This window comes from Hyaena hyaena, unplaced genomic scaffold (genome assembly GCF_003009895.1).
Source record: "Hyaena hyaena isolate Hyena2069 unplaced genomic scaffold, ASM300989v1 scaffold_897, whole genome shotgun sequence".
Classification (NCBI taxonomy): Eukaryota; Metazoa; Chordata; class Mammalia; order Carnivora; family Hyaenidae; genus Hyaena; species Hyaena hyaena.
This window is the reverse complement of record NW_024081531.1, coordinates 280,700-298,823: the sequence shown is the minus strand read 5'-3', so window position 1 is coordinate 298,823 and position 18,124 is coordinate 280,700.

The following is an 18,124-nucleotide window of genomic DNA, read 5'->3' as shown; positions in this document are numbered from 1 at the left end:
CTTGTTTCTACTTCTTACATGATTTTCTGTTATAACCTTAGCCATGTTATTTCACTTCTCTGTAGCTCAGTTTTCTCATCTGTAAAGTAGAAATAATAGTAGTGCCTTTGTAACAGAGCTGTAAGAGAGATTAATCTATAAATGTAAAATTCAGAATAGTGATTGGCATATATAAAGAGCTCCACAAATAATAGCTATTCTTATTATCCATGTTATCACTCCTCTCCAAAACCAGCCACACCCCGGTGGGTGCCATAGAACTGTCAATGTAACTATTTATCTATTCCCAAACCATCATGTCTATTTTCTTTTATTAAAATTGGGACCACAAGCTATACAAAAGTCTTCAAATTTCTTTTTTTACCATTAAAAATGTTTCATGGAAATTCTTATTAATATCTAGATCTGCATCATTAATAGTTGCATGGTATTTGATTTATGGATGAGCTAGCATTTATTTAACTATGCTTCAACTGATGAATATTTACTTTGCCTCTGACTTTTTGTTGCTACAGTGTTGCAGTCAACTTTATTGTCAACCTATCTTTGCACAGTCCCAAGAGTTTGTCTACAGATTTTTGAGATGTACAAGGTCATCTTATTTCTATCTTTTCAAAAACTCCTAAGGAGAAACAGGGTGAGTGAGTGCTATTTTTACAAAGGAGGTCAAATCCAGGAGTTCAGCAATTTCCCTGATTCCTCACAGATAGTACTGACAGTGCATAGTGAAAAATGAGACAAACATTCAGGTATTCCAATTCCAAACCCAGTACTCTTCCCATTGGATGACATAAAGGTAGATTAAGATTGGCTTGGTGTGTCTGCTTACTTCTGTAGACTGCAGAGTCTTTCATATTGAAAGATGTAATAGATTTATTGACTTCAGATGCAAATGTCTGATGGTTCTATAAACCAACCACACAGAGCCAGCTAACCCTGTTATTCATCCATGTCCATAGAAAGATTCCCTATCCTTAAACATGGATAATATTCATTTACTGAGGATTGAGTATGGTAAAGACACTGTATAGAAGATTAAAAGGAAACAAAGTTGAATCAGACACTATGGACATACCTTGCCCTAAGTCAGCCCATTGTCTAGCAAATAATAAATGTTTATAAATAATTAAAGTACAATATAGATTAATTACTCAAGGAATAATAACAACCTTTGCTAGATTAAAAAAAAAGGCAAAAACCCCAGAAGATTTGCTATTTAAAAGCCATGCCCTTCCTGTTTTTAGCTTTACTATTCCATCCAATTCCCTCCACTGTATCCCTAAAGTAAATTAGGTGTGGCAGTAATTCTATAACCTCAGGCATCCTTTGAGCCCCTAAATCCAATCACAGAACAATCACTTACTCATGAATGGACAGCAACCTGAAACTCAGCTACCAATTCTTACTCTTTGACAGTCATTTATTAATAAAGGTTATATATAAAGCATAAGAAACTGTTGAGATTAAGTGTGTAGATGAGACAGCCTATCCCTCAGGTTGGTTTTTTTCCATATTTATTTATTTTTGATAGAGAGAGGTAGTACAGACAGAGGATCTGAAGCAGGCTCTGTGCTAACAGCAGAGAGCTGGATGTGGGGCTCAAACTCATGAACTATGAGATCACAACCTGAGCCAAAGTCAGATGCTTAACCAACTGAGCCACCCAGGTGTCTCTCAGGTTGGATTTTTAAAATTAACTTCATATAATCTTCTGGGACTACTAATCCATGTGAGTTACATGAAAACTTTCTATTTAGTTATTGTTATATTTTTTGAAAAACAAAACAAAACAAAACAAAACAAAAGTAATTCTGATGTCTGTCTCACAGGCCAACGTCAAGCTATAACAAGGTGTTTTCACAGCATTTATTAGTCATTATTCTGGGGCTTTCACAGTGTACTTTGAATCTACCATAATGGTACAAATGGAATTCTATTTCTTTTTGTTGTTTGTGGTTATTTAAAATTGACAATCAAGCAAAGGGACAGATGGAGTGCTCCTTAGCACTTTGATACCTAGAATAAACTGGATCTCTGTTTTTTCTGCAGGCATCAAACTAAGTACTAAAAGCTTCAGCTATCTTTGCTATAAATCAACGTTAAGTATTAAAGTGCTGAACTACCTTACTCATAGTAGTTTCAGATAGGAACTTGATTACTTGTGCTCTTTGAAATTTGGATTTTCCAAAAGACTGATGCTGTTAACATTCATTCAATTTTCCAGACAGAACTTAGCCAGCTCAGAGGGCAGCTGCTTTATAATTCTACCTCCTGCTTGATCAGTAATTAAACTATAGAAGAAGAGGAGGTGAGGAATTAATTCCAATACCTCAGTTAATAAAACTCTAGAATATCAAAATAAAATACTTCCTGAAGCCTTGAAAGCAGCTATGGGTGTAGAAAGAAAAAAAGAAAAAACACCAATTTGATTGGTTCAGTGTAAATGAATCAGAAACATATGTCTTGGATTTCTCAATATGGGAACATGGCTGGTAAAATTCATTTAAGCCATGCATAACCCATAGCATTTGAGAAAGAGCTTGACAGACTGAAAATATATCTGTGCTGTCCTATAAGCAATGCAAATAACTCTTAAATTAAGCACAGTATTTTTTTCCAATGGGCCAGGAAACCTAACTGCATAATAACAGCTTGCATTTCCATAACTGTTTCTCCCCCTCAACAATCCTGAAATGCTGTGAGCAATGAATCAATTTTCCCTATCCTTACTAATAGCAGGATGGTTCTGTGAGGCAGAACACACATAAACACACACACACACACACACACACACACACACACACACCCCAGACACAGAGAGAGAGAATAGATAATTTATATAGAGAGAGGATACATGACAGTGAAGTTTAAATTTCGATACCAAACAATATTTTAATGTAAGTATACCCATGCAATCATATTTATCCAAAAAATTTCAAATATGTTTTTAGTATGTGCCATACAATATTTGGGATATGCTTATACTAAAGAGTATTTGTTGTTTGTTTGTAATTCAAATTTAAATTTTAACCAGTTGCAAAATAGATAATAATATTGTATTCCATTTTGAACATTGCTAAGTGAGTAGACCTTAAAAATTCTCATTATAAGAAAAAAATGTTAAGTATATTTTGTAACAGATGTTACCTAGACTTATTGTGGGGATAATTTTGCAATGTAAACAAATACTGAAACATTATGTTGTACTACTGAAATTAATGTAATGTTAAATGTCAATTGTACCTCAATCTTAAAAAAAATGTAACTGGTTATTCTGTATTTTTTGCTAAATCTGACAGCCCTAGTTCTATTGCTCTCCCAAACTATATAGATGAGACAAGCAATATAGTTTGTGGATTAGAGAAATCCTTCTTTCTTCAAAGGAAAAAACATCTATCATAAGAGAAGCTGGAGATAGCAGAAACTCCTTTTCATTTGTTGGGCCCAGAAAGCAAAGGCACACCCATGCACTTGTGTGAAGGACACAGTCATGGTTTTATAACTCATGCTCTCCTGAAATCCTCTCCTCCTTTCGGTACTATTATGGGACAGCTAAGTTTGCTTAGAGGTAATATGGTGCATATGTTTCATTTTGTGGACTTACTGGGAAAGCAGAAAACAGGTCACTTCCTACCTGAAGGGGAGAGGGAAGGGCAAACATTGAGCAGAAGCAGCAGCCTGATGTGTGTATGGCTATGACAGGGGGTGTGGTTCTAGAGAGGGTTGCAGACTAAACATCAATAGTCCTCGTGAGTCCCTTACCCTACATTTTGTTATTCTCAGTTCCTACACAGTGACTGACAGTGTGGGTACTCAATAAATATTTGTGGAACAAATGAATGAATGGACTTTCCCATCTATAAAATCAAAGAATGGAGCCAAGTCAATAGAACTATAAGGTTTCCCATCAGACCTAAATTTCTGAAGATCTCAGGTTCCCTCAATAGAAGAAGTTATCAGAGGCAGGCAGGCATCCAGGCACACCTCTCCCATTTCAGTCAGAGCACTTGTCTATTTTCTGTATTGATGTTCAAATACGTTTCATTTAAAAAGGGTTCACTGCAAAGATTAAATAGGTATAAAAATGCATTTAAGATTTAGAAGAAAACCTCAGTTCTAAGTCCTTTGACTCCACCCACAGCTTAGTTTCCAAAACAAAACGATCCATACTTTGCTCAAAGCCAGCAGGAGATGACTGAGAGATAGTCTAAAGAATAGGAGAATAAAAGGGAACTTGAAAAAGGACTTCTCAGTCTGGCTCCAGTTTCCTCAAACGGTTCTTCTCAGGAACAGTACACCTTGCCTGGAGTGATAATTACTGGTCAAATTACAATACAAAAATGAATAAGAAAAAAAATCATGTGCAATCTCTCCAGTAGTTTGTCATATTGAAAATATGGCATAATTGATTCTGCAAATGCACCAAGGGAATACAAAACCGCAATCAAGTTTTCTGCAGTGTTTATACCTATAGTGATGGAAGTCTAATTGCACAATTTATCATTATAAAATAAACTGTAGAGATTACAGGTACACATGATAATCAGCAGGAATGTGTTACTAGCTTTTGTGTAAATCACTGTGAGCATTTTCTGTCCAGGGCCACAAATAAATCCTGAACAACCTCTATTTTGACCATATACAACCACATTACAATTGTTAAGTGTTTCAATGACTCATGTAATCTATTATGTGAGATATTTCTGTCCCTGCCTACCCCTCCAGGAAATCTCTACTTGTCCCTAGCTCATCTACCCCAGGTGAGGATGTTAAGGGGCGTTACCCTGAAAGTGCCCTTGACTCATGGTCTGCTCTTAGCAATAGGCTTCAGTGGCTTTCTAATGGCACAGATGAAATCCAAACTGCCCAAGGTCATTATCTCCAGCCTCTTCTCTTTAGTCCTTACCATGCACCCATTATATCACAGCTACATCAGATTATTTGCCAGTCACTGAAAACTGGATTATCTTTTTCTTCTCCGGACCTTTGCTCATTTCTTCAAATACCCAGGTTTTCTATACATATTAAAAAATGCCTGTCTATATAAACCTTTTGACATCAGGCATGTTTCTAAGTTCATGTCTATCATTAAAAGTAGGACATCAGACCCCTGCTTTTGGGAGGATAGAACAGATGTAATTTCCCTATTTCTCTTGCTAAGTACAAATAAAAACCCTGGACATTATGTATAAAACAAACATAAGAAAAATTTGAATTGTGAGGAGAAGATGGCATGCTAGTAGGAAATTGCACCCTGAACAATGAAATCTCTTGGTCTCTTGTTGCCTCATATATCCTGACTAGGTGCAGGATATGCCATTAACTTGGAAATGCCAGTGGGCATAATAATAACAAAGACACAAGAGAAGTCTGCTAAAGGTAAAGGGGGCACCTGATACAACAGAAAACTTTTAGATAATAATTGCTCTACTGCGATCAAATACCACAGAAAAAATATGGCCTCATCTACACTCACACCAGCAAAAACTAAGTGAGAAGCCTCTACTTCCATCCTCATGGGGCTTCAATAAGGAGCCCAACCTTACCCAACTCTGCCAGGATGATATCTGAGAAGGCCAAATGAGGATCTGGGACTTTCATCTATATTGAGCAGTAACAACTCTCCACTCTCTGACAAGTCAACGCAAACTACATGGGGAGCCTGGGCCACCTCCCCTGGGTGGTATAACAGGAGGCCTAATGGTGAGTCAGGACTTCCCTATTACTCAATGGTAAAAAGATTACTCCTCCATGCTGTAAGTGGAGCCACTGAGGAGCATAAGGAGGATTCTTACTTCTCCCAGACTGTGAGATAATAATGAATGTCTAGTAGGAACCAGAAGTCCCCCAACTGCCCAGCAGTAATGAGGAGCTCACCCTTCACTAAGATGTAAATGAAAGTATATGTGAAGGCAAGTGGGAAACAGGGCTTCTACTAGCACCTGGCATTAATGAAGTAGAATGCTCCCTCATGTATCCAACCAGACTGTTGTCAGAAGAACCAGCTAAAACAAAAGGTGTAAATAAGATCCTAAGATCTACAACATAATACCCCAAATATCCAAGTTTCAATTAAAAATCACTCATCATACCAAGAAGAAGGAAGACTTCAAATTGAATCCAAGAGACAAGTACTAGATCCCAACACTGAGATGACAGAGAGATTAAACTTAGCTGACAAGGGTGTTATTTTATTTATTCATAAAAGGTTTGAGCAGGACCTCTTGCAGTGGGAGTATGCCTGCCATTCCCTTTTTATTACGGTGAAGTCTTGCCTGACAGAGGTTTTAATCATAATGCTTTACCAAGTAATTAAGAACACACTTGAAACAAATGAAAAAATAGAGTCACAACAAAGACATTTTATAAAGAATATCCTAATGTAAAGAGTAGAACTTCACATACACCAACTAAAAGAAAGCCATTGAATGAGCTCAAAAGAAAATATAGGGGAAGGAAGAAAGAATCAGTGAGTTGGAAGAAGGAACAATAGAAATTACCCAATCTGAAAATCAGACAAAAAATAGACAAAATAAATAAAGCCTCAGGGACTTTTATGTCTATAACAAAAGATCTAACATTCATGCCATCAGAATCCTAAAAAGAACTGCAATTAGTGTTTTCTCTGACTACAATGGAATCAAACTATAATCAATAGCAAAATAGAATAGTGACATCTCTGAACATGTCAAAACTAAACAATGTACTTCTAAATGAACAATGAATCAAAAAGGAAGTCCCAAGAGAAAGAAACAAAAATCACTGAAGTGAATGAAAATAAAAATATAAAATATTTTATCAAAGATATACATATGTCTAATAAGCATATGAAAATACGTTCCATTTCTATACACTATAATGAAGCAGTAGAAAGAGAAATCAAGGAATTGATCCCATTTACAATTGCACTAAAAAAAAAAACATAAAATACCAAGGAATAAATCTTTTTTTTTAAATTTTTTTTTAATGTTTTATTTATTTCTAGGAGAGAGAGAGACAGTGTGAGCAGGGGAGGGTCAGAGAGAGAGGGAGTCACAGACTGAAACAGGCTCCAGGCTCTGAGCTGGCAGTCAGCACAGAGCCCGACGCGGGGCTCGAACCCACAAACCGCGAGATCATGACCTAAGCGAAAGTCGGACGCTTAACCGACTAAGCCACCCAGGCGCCCCTCCCAAGGAATAAATCTAACCAAAGAGGTAAAAGATCTATATACTGAAAACTATAGAAAGCTTATGAAATAAATTTAATAACACAAAGAAATAGTAAAACATTTCATACTCATGGGTTGGAAGAACAAATATTGTTAAAATGTCCGTACTACCCAAAGAAATCTAAACATTCAATGCAATCCCTGTGAAAATAACACCAGAATTCTTCACAAAGCTAGAACAAACTATACTAAAATCTGTATGGAACTAGAAAAGACCATGAATAGCCAAAGCCATGTTGAAACAGAAATCCAAAGCCAGAGACATCACAATTCTGGACTTCAATTACAAAGCTGTAATCATCAAGACAGTATGGTACTGGCACCAAAAAAAAAAAAAAAAAAAAGACATATAGATCAATGAAACAAAATAGAGAATCCAGAAATGGACCTACAAATGAATGGCCAACTAATCTTCCACAAAGCAGCAAAGAATATCCATTGGAAAGAAGACAGTCTCTTCAGCAAATGATGTTGGTAAATCTGGACAGTGACATGCGGAAGAATGAACCTGGGCCACTTTTCTAATACCATACACAAAATGGATGAAGACCTAATCATAACACAGGAAGCTATCAAAATCTAGTGGAGAAAACAGGCAACCTCTTTGACCTCAGCCACAGCAACTATTTACTAGACATGTCTCCAGAGGCAAGGGAAACAAATAGCAAAAGTGAACTACTGGGACCTCATCAAGATTAAAAGCTTCTGTAGAGTGAAGGAAATAATCAAGAAAACTAAAAGGCAACCGATGGAATGGGAGAAGCTGTTTTCAAATGACATATTGGATACGGTATTAGTATCCAAGATCTATAAAGAACTTGGCAAACTCAACACTCAAAAAACAAACAATCCAGTGAAGAAATGGGCAAATAGGCACTTTTCCAAAGAAGACATATATATGCCTAACAGGCACATAAAAAGATGCTCAACATCACACATCATCAGGGAAATGAAAAATCAAAACCAGAATGATATACCACATCACATTGGTCAAACTGGCTAACATGAACAACTCAGGAAACAAATGATGTTGGCAAGGATTCAGAGAAAAGGGAACCCTTTTGCACTTTTGGTGGAAATGCAAACTGGGGCAGCCACTCTGAAAAACAGTATGCTGCTTCCTCAAAAAGTTAAAAATAGAACTATCCTATGACCCAGCAACTGAATTTCTAGGTATTTATCCAAAGGATACAAAATGTTCACTCGAAGGGAGCACATGCACACCAATGTTTATATCAGCACTATCGACAATAGCCAAAGTATAGAAAGAGCCCAAATGTTCACTGACTAATGAATGAAGATGTGGTGTTACACACACACACACACACACACACACACACACACACACACACTGGAATATTACTCGGTGATCAAAAATAATAAAATAGTGCCTTTGCAACAATGTGGATGGAATTATAATGTATTATGCTAAGCAAATAAGTCAGTCAGAGAAAGACAAATATCATTATTTCACTCATGGAATTCAAGAAACAAAAGAGATTAACATATAGGAATGGAAGGAAAAATATGGTAAAAAAAGAGAGAGAGAGGTAAATCATAAGAGACTCTTAAATACAGAGAACAAACTAAGGGTTGCTAGAGGGCAGGTAAGTGGGGTGATGGGCTAAATCTGGAATGGATACTAAGGAGGCAACTGTTGGGATGAGCATTAGGTTTTGTATGTAAGTGATGAATCACTAAATTCTACTCCTGAAGCCATTATTACACTATATGTTAACTGACTTAGATTTGAATAAAATTATAAATAAAAAGAAAAGTGCCCCACATCATATGTCATCAGGAAAATACAAATTAAAATAACAATAAGATATTATGCACACCTATTAGAATGGCCAACATCCAAAACACTGAGTAAATAAACTGCTAGAGAGGATGAGGAGCAGGAAGAATTCTCATTCATGAGAGTGGGAATGCAAAACAGTATAACCACTTTGGAAGACAGTTTGGTGGCTTCTTACAAAACTAAACATACTTTTACCATACAATAAGTTACTCATACTCTTTGGTATTTACCCAAAGGAGTTGAAAATTTATCTCCAAATACCTGTACAGAGATTTTTATAGCAGGTTTATATTCATCATTGCCAGAAGTTAGAAGCAACCAAGATGTCCTTATATAGGTGAATAAATAAACTCTGGTACATCCAGACAATGAAATAGTATTCAACACTAAAAAGAAATGAACTATCAAACCATGAAAAAAATGGAGGAAGTTTAAATGCATATTACTGAGGTAAAGAAGCCAATACTAAAATGCTATATACTGTGTAATTCCACCTATAGGGCATTCTGAGAAAGGAAATATCATGGAGATGGTAAAAAAGATCAGTTGTTGCCAGTGACTGGGGGGGAAGAAACGGATGAATAGGCACAACATGTAGGATTTTTAGGGCAGTGGAATTATACTACAATAGTGGGTACCTATCATATATTTGTCAAAACCCATAGAATGTAAAATGACACAATGAACTGTAATACAAACTATGGACTTTAGGTGATTGTAACATGTCAGAGTAGGTTCATCAATTCTAACAAATGCACCACTTTGATAGGGGATATTGATAATGAGAGAGGCTATATCAGAAGTCTCTGTACCCTCCCATACTTTTGCTGTGAACCTAAAAATGGTCTTAAAAAAAGTTAAGTCTTAAATAAATACATTCACAACATATCAAAATCCACAGGACACAACTAAACCAGTGCAGCAAAGGAAACTTGTAGCACTAAATTTACATTAGAAAAGTGGGAAACTTTCACATCAGTAGTTAAAGTCTCTACCTCAGAAACCTAGAAAAAAGAAGCACAAAATAAAGCCTAAATAAGCAAAAAGAAGGCAATAATAAATATTACGGCAGAAATCAATGAAAAAGAAACTAAAAAATAGAGGAAAATCAATGATATAAAGATCTAGCTCTTTGTAAAGATCAGCAAAATTGACAAAACTCTCTCTATGACTGATAAACCCAAAAAGGGAAAAGACACAAATTCCTATTATCAGTCATGACACAGAAGATATTATAGGCCATGAAGATATAAAAAAGATATACTATGAACACTCTAGACATAAATTTGAAAACTTAGATGAACTAGATCAATTCCTTGAAACTACCATAACAATTTCAATATGAAATAAAAAATCTCCAGGCCCAGATGGTCTTGGAGAATTCTAACAAATTAAAAAAGAAACAAAAAGAATTCTACACAATCTCTTCTAGAATATAGAAGCAGAGGAAATACCTTCAACAACTTTATGAAGCTAGTATTAGACTGATACCAAGTAGGACTAAGACACTACAAAGACCAACATCTTTCATGAATATGGGCACAAAAATTCGTGTCATAATTAGCAACAAATTCAATAGTACATAAAAAAGTATACACCATGGTCAAGTGAAGTGTATCTTAGGGATGCAATGCCAGCCCAGTGTTCAAATACCTATCAATGTGAATTTAGACAAAGACAGTAGCACAGTAAGAGGACCATAGTCTTGTCTTGTCTCACAAATACAGGTAGGTAGCTATCAAATAATCCCAAATACTCCAGAAATTAACATGAGTACTGGCATAACAAAGTATAGAACTAAAGGTGGAGAAGAGGCTGTAGTAAAGAAGGTAGGAAGTGCAGAGATGGAGGTTAGGGGAGAAAGAGATCACAGTTCTATGGTGGGGGAGGGAGCTGTGGTTGTGGAGAAGGAGGACAGAAAAAAAGAAAGAGAGAGAGGAGCACATAGGGGAACACACAAGGGAAATGTTTCCCCATATTCATTGGCTTAGAAGATACTAAAGCAGGAATAGACAATTTGAACAGATCAATAACCAGCAAAGAAACTGAACCAGTAATCAAAAAATTCACAACAAACAAAAGTCCAGGACTACATGGCTTCACAGGCAAATTCTACCAAATATTTAAAGAAAAGTTAATACCCATTCTTCTAAAGCTATTCCAGAAAATGTAAGAGGAAGGAAAACTTCCAAACCCATTCTATGAGGCCATCATTTCCCTAATACCAAAACCAGCTAGACATTACTAAAAAATACAACTACAGGCCAATATCTCTGATAAACATAGATGTAAAATTCCTCAACAAAATATTTTAAAAATGAATCCAATACTACATTAAAAATATCATTCTCCACAATCAGGTAAGATTTATTCCTGGGCTGCAAGAGTGGTTTGGTATAAAAAATCAGTCAGTGTGATAAATCATATTAATAACAGAAAGGAAAAGAACCACATGATCATTTCAAAAGATGCAGAAAAAGCATTTAACAAAGTACAACATCCATTCATGATAAAAATCCTCCACAAACTACATTTAGAGGGAACCTAGTTCAACATAATAAAGGCCATATATGAAAAACCCACAACTAATATCATCCTAAATGGGAAAAAAAAGTGAGAGCCTTTCCTCTGGAGTCATGAAGAAGACAGGGATGTCCACTCTTAACACTTCTATTCAATATAGTTTTGGAAGTCCTAGACACAGCAACCAAATGAGAAAAAGGTATCCGAATCTGCAAGGAAGTAGTAAAATTTTCACTATTTGCAGATGACATGATACTACATATGGAAAACCTAAAAGACTCCACCAAAACCTACTAAAACTGATACACAAATTCAGTAAAGTTGCAGGATACAAAATCAACATACATAAATCTGTTGCATTTATGTATACCATTAATGAAGTAGCAGAAAGAGAAATTAACAATCCCATTTACAATTTTACCAAAAATAATAAATACCTAGAAATAAAGCTAATCAAGGGAGTGAAAGACATGTACTCTAAAAACTATTAAACACTAATGAAAGAAATTAAAGATGACACAAAGAAATTGAAAGATACTCCATACTCATAGATTGGTAGAATAAATATTGTTAAAATGTCTTTACTACCGAAAGCAATCTACAGATTTAATGTAATCCCTATCAAAATGCCAAAAGCATTTTTTTAATAGGGCTGGAACTAACCATCCTAACATATGTATGGAACCAGAAAAGACCTCAAATAGCCAAAGCAACTTGAAAAATCAAAACGAAGCTGGAAGCATCACACTTTCAGAATTCAAGTTATATTACAAAGCTGTAGTAATCAAAACAGTATGGTGCTGGCATAAAAATAGACCCATTAATTGAGAGAGCGGAATAGAAGACCCAGAAGTGAACCTATGACTATATGGTCAATTAATCTTAAGCAAAGTAGGGAAGAACATCCAATGGCTAAAAGACAGTGTTCAACAAATGGTGTTGGGAAAACTGGGCAGCAAGATACAAAATAATGAAAAGGGACCCCTTTCTTATGCCTTACACAAAAATAAGCTCAAAATGGATTAAAGACCTAAATGTGAGACCTGAAACCATAAAAATCCTAGAACATACAGGCAGTAACTTATTTGACATCAGCCGCAACAACTTCTTTGTAAATATGTCTTCAGAAACAGGGGAAACAAAAGCACAAATAAACTATTGTGACTTCATCAACAGAAAAACCATCTGCAAAGAGAAGAAAACTATCAACAAAACTAAAAAAACATCTTAAGGAATGAGAAAAGATATTTGCAAATAACAAATCTGATAAAGGGTTAGTATCCAAAGTATGTAAAAGACTATAAAACTCAACACCCCCAAAAATGAATAATCCTATTAAAAATAGGCATTTTTCCAAAGAAGACATACAGATGGCCAACAGACACACTAAATGATGCTCATCACTTATCATCAGTGAAATGCAAGTCAAAACTACAAGGACATATCACCTCACACCTGTCAAAATGGCTAAAATCAACAACACAGGAAACAACACGTGTTAGCAAGAATGTGAGAAAGATGAACCCTCTTGCACTGCTGGTGGGGATGCAAACCCATTGTAGCCACTCTGGAAAACAGAATGGGGGTTCCTCAAAAAGTTAAAAGTAGAATACCTTATAACATGGCAATTGCACGATTAAGTATTTATCCAAAGAATGCAAAAATACTAATTCAAAGGGATACATGCATCCCAATGTTTATAGCAGCATTATCAACAATAGCCAGATTATGGAAACAGCCCATGTGTCCATCAATGGATGAATGGATAAAGATGTGATGCGCGCATGCGCACACACACACAGGAATATTACTCAGCCATGAGAAATGAAATCTTGCCATTTGCAAAAACATGGATGGAGCTACAGAGTATTATGCTAAGTGAGTTAAGTCAGAGAAAGGAAAATACCATATAATTTCACTCATGTGGAATTTAAGAAACAAAACAAAGGAGGAAAGGGAAAGAGAGAGAGAGAGAAGCACACCAAGAAACAGATTCTTAACTATAGAGAATTAATAGTTACCAGAAGGAAGTTTGGTGTGAGAATGAATAGGTGGTGAGGTTTAAGGAATGCTCTAGTTGTGATAAGTATGGGTGATGGATCAAATCGTGTCATTATATTATTCACCTGAAATTAATATTACACTATATGTTAACCAACTGGAATTTAAATAAAAACTTAAAAAACCTATCAATGTAGCCTACCATATTAACAGGTTAAAGTTGGAAAATACACAATCGTATCAATCCAGAAAAAGCATTTGACAAAATTCAATAGCCATTCAGGATTTAAAACAACAACAACAACCCAGCAACCCCTCAGAAACACAGGAATAGAAGGGATTTTCCTTAACCTGATAAAGATATCCATAGAAAACAAAAACAAAATAAAACCTATAGTTAATGCATCTCTTAACAATAAAAGACTGAATGCTTTTGATGTCCAGCACACAGACATCAAAATTTTTTAAAAAGAATGATCTATAATAGCTCAAAACAAAATACTTAGATACATATCTAACACTTAGAAGACTTGCATGCTTAAAAATAAAAAAACTGCTTATGGAAGAAATCAGAGTATTCCTAATAAATACACATATTGTATTCATGGATTAAAAGGCACAAGACAATGAAAGATGTCAATTCCCTTCAAATTGATATATATATATATATGTATATATATGTCAATATATTTTGAAATATGGATTTTGAAAGGAGTTACATTATATATTTATAGATGTTTTGTAGATATAAGCAATTTTTTCAAAAATAATTATATGGAAATGCAAAAGAATTAGAAGAGGTAATACCATTTTGAAAAGAAGAATAATGTGGGTTCAGTCTATTTTCAAGATTTAATATAAAGCCTCAGTAATTAAGGATATGGATGTACAGATCTAACGATTAATGGGACAGAAAAAAGAACCCAGAAATAGATGTATACAAATACACCCAACTCATTTTTTATAATGGTACAAAGCAATTTGACAGAATCAATAGTCATTTTATTTTTATTTTTCATTGATTTAAAAAAAATGTTTACTTATTTTTGAGAGAGAGAGAGAGAGAGAGAGAGCACACATGAGCAAGGGAGGAGCAGAGAGAGAAGGAGACAGAGAATCTGAAGGAGGCTCCACACTGAGAGTGGAAAGCCTAATGTGGGATTGAACTCAAACTGTGAGATCATGACCTGTTCTGGTCAGATGCTTAACTGACTGAGTGACCCAGGTGCCCCAGTAATATTCATTTTAAAGAATGGTGCTAGAAAAACTGAACATATGTGAGTCAAAATTATATATATATATATATATAAAATGTATGTCTATATTTATATATAACATATATATACACATTTATACTTATATATAAATAAGATATATATGTGCATGTACACACACATACACACACGCACACACACACACACACACACCAACCTAAATCTCATACCTTATAATAAGAGTAAACTTAAAATGAATCACAGATTTAGGGTGCCTGGGTGGCTTAGTCAGCTGAGCATACAACTACTGATTTCAGCTCAGGTCATGATCTTAAGGTTTATGGGATTGAGCCTTATGTCAGGCTCTGCACTGACAGCAAGGAGCCTGCTTGGGATTTCTACCCACACTCTCCCTCTGCCCCTCCCCAACACTTGCTCACACCCTCTCAAAATAAAGAAATAAAGTTAAAATATAAATCACATAATTTCTTAATTCTACATGTGCAGCAATATTTTGTTTTTACTATTGCTTTTCATTTTGGTACATTTTGAGGGTACTGGTTTTTGTTTTTGCTATAATAAAAAGAAACTTCCATAAAAAATAAATCACAGACTTAAATATAAGATGTAAAAGCTATAAACAGTTGTGAAAAAATGCAAGATGAGATCTTTAGGATCTACTTTTGATTTGACACTAAAAGCATGATCCATAAAAAAATGAGAAATTGGATTTCATTAATATTAAAAATGTTTGTTCTGTGAAAGACTGTGTTAAGAGATGAAAAGACAAGACAGAATAGGAAAAGGATTTACAAAACTTACATCTGACAAATGACTACTATCTATAAATTATAAAGAACTCTTAAAATGTAACATTTAAAAATTCAAATAATAAAATTAGAAAATGGGCAAAATATATGAATTAACATTGCATAGAAGAGGATAAACAGATGATAAGCACTTGAAAAAATGTTCAGTATCATTAGCCTTTTAGGAAATGCAAATTAAAGCCACAATGAAATATCACTACACATTTAGCAGAATGGCTAAGATTAAAAAATGAAAAAGTGAAACCAAATGCTTGTGATGATCTAGAAAACTTTGATCACTTGACCACATTACCAGTGAGAATGTAAAATGGTACAGTGACTCAGAAAACAGTTTGGCAGTTTCTTAACAAATAAAACCTGTAGATATGATACTACCTAAAAATTACAATCCTAGACTTTGTCCCAGAGAAGTGAATATTCACGTTCACACAAAGACCTGGACACAAATGTTTACGGAGGCTTTATTCATAGTTGTACTGAACTGTTAGCAACCCAAATACCCTTGAACAGATAAGTGGTTAAAGTATGGTATACTCATTATTTGGAATACTGTTCACTTAAAAAAAAAAAGGAAAAGAAACTATTGAGTTATGAATTATGTGACCATGTGACAATCTAAATGAATCTTTAGAGACTCATTCTGAATAAGAAAAAATCAGCCCCAAAGTACTACATACTGTGTGATTCCACTCATATAGAATTCTTTTTTATTTGTTTTGAGAAAGAGACAATCCATGGGTAGGCAAGTGGGGGAGGAGCACAAAGGGAGAGTGAGGGAGAGAGAGAGAATCCCAGGTAGGCTCCACACTGACAGTGTAGAGCCCAATGCAGGATCAATCCAACCATGAGATCATGACCTAAGTTGAAATCAAGAGTTAGATGCTTAACCAACTGAGTCACCCAGGTGCCCCTACTATAGAATTATTGTAATAAAAACACATAGAAATGGACAACAAATTCATGGGTTCAGGATGGACATCAAGTGGAAAGTGGGCTATAAAAGGACAATGTGATCCTTGAAGTGGCAAACATATCTTGAATGTATCAATGTCAATATCCAGGTTGTGATATGGACTATAGTTTTCCAAAGTGTTAACTTTGGGGTAAATTGAATAAATAGTACATAAAATTTGCCTGTATTATTTTTTTAAAACTTCTTGTGAATCTATGATTATCTCAAAATTAAATGTTTAATTTAAAAATTTGGTAGCATAGAGAGAAGGGTGTATTTCTAGGGAAAAGTAAATGAGTTCTACCTCCAACAATGGGCTATTGGTATGTTTCAAGGAATCTACAGCATGACTCCTGTCCTTTTAATTAGGAGATGCTAAATGTTATCTCACACCTAACAGGAACACCAGGCTTTGCCATGGGATTTATTTCCTGTATTCCTTTGATCCTTTTGGGTGCCTCTCTCTCTTTCCTATCATCTATCTTTTCCACATTTCAATTAGACCCTCAACATTACTTTTCAAAAAATACAAATAATTGATCTGATCACCCCCTCAAAGTGAGAATATCAAAAATATTATGTTTATACCACTTTATGTAGAAGGAAAAATCATTAGAAATGGGTAATCTAGGATGTAATTCCCGCCTGATACTTCCTTGCTTCCTTGGGGAAAGATTCTGGGTCAATAAATGGACAGCAGTCTCAGTTTCCCTTTTGGTAACATTATTAGACTTTTTATCTTTTCTACTTCATAATGCATTGATTATAAGAATAGATGAAGTAGAAGTCAAAAGGCTTTGTAAAGGATGGGATACACTGATGTTGTTATTCCATCTTGAGGACATGTGCTTTTACTTGGAGGTAGAGGTGTGGGCCAATCTCTAATGGCTTAATCTTCACAGTTGCCAAGGAGGATGTTTTTTGTATAGTAGCCACCCAGTTTATATACTTTTAAGACTATTTTTTGATAAGGAGTACAATGGTTCCGTTGCTGTCACAGAAACAGGCATGATCAGAAATGGCAATTTGAGGGGCACCTGGGTGGCTCAGTCGGTTAAGCGTCCGACTTCGGCTCGGGTCATGATCACACGGTTCGTTGGTTCAAGCTCCGCATTGGGCTCTGTGCTGAGGAATAGCTCAGAGCCTGGAGCCTGTTTCGGATTCTGTGTCTCCTCTCTCTGACCCTCCCCTGCTCACGCTGTCTCTATCTCAAAAATAAATAAAACATTTAAAAAAAGAAAAAAAAAGAAATGGCAATTTGAAAGAACAGAACACCATCCCTCAAGAGATGGCACAGTATCCTGCACACAGAAGATTCTCAAAATATGGTGATTTCAGTTGAATAATGTTTACCAGAACTAGACCTTGCCAATCAAATATATCAACAAAATTTTGGTGGGAGGTCACAATCATAAATCTGGCACTCTGATTGTCATGCAAAAATTCAAAGCAAATTGTATTAGTAGGAAATCTCATTATCTAGGTAGTAAGTAGAGTAGTCTTTGCTTCATACTTAAGATGTTGGATATATGTTTTGTACCCCATCTTTCATCTGGGCAAACCTTTCTAATTCACTCATAATGAATTCAA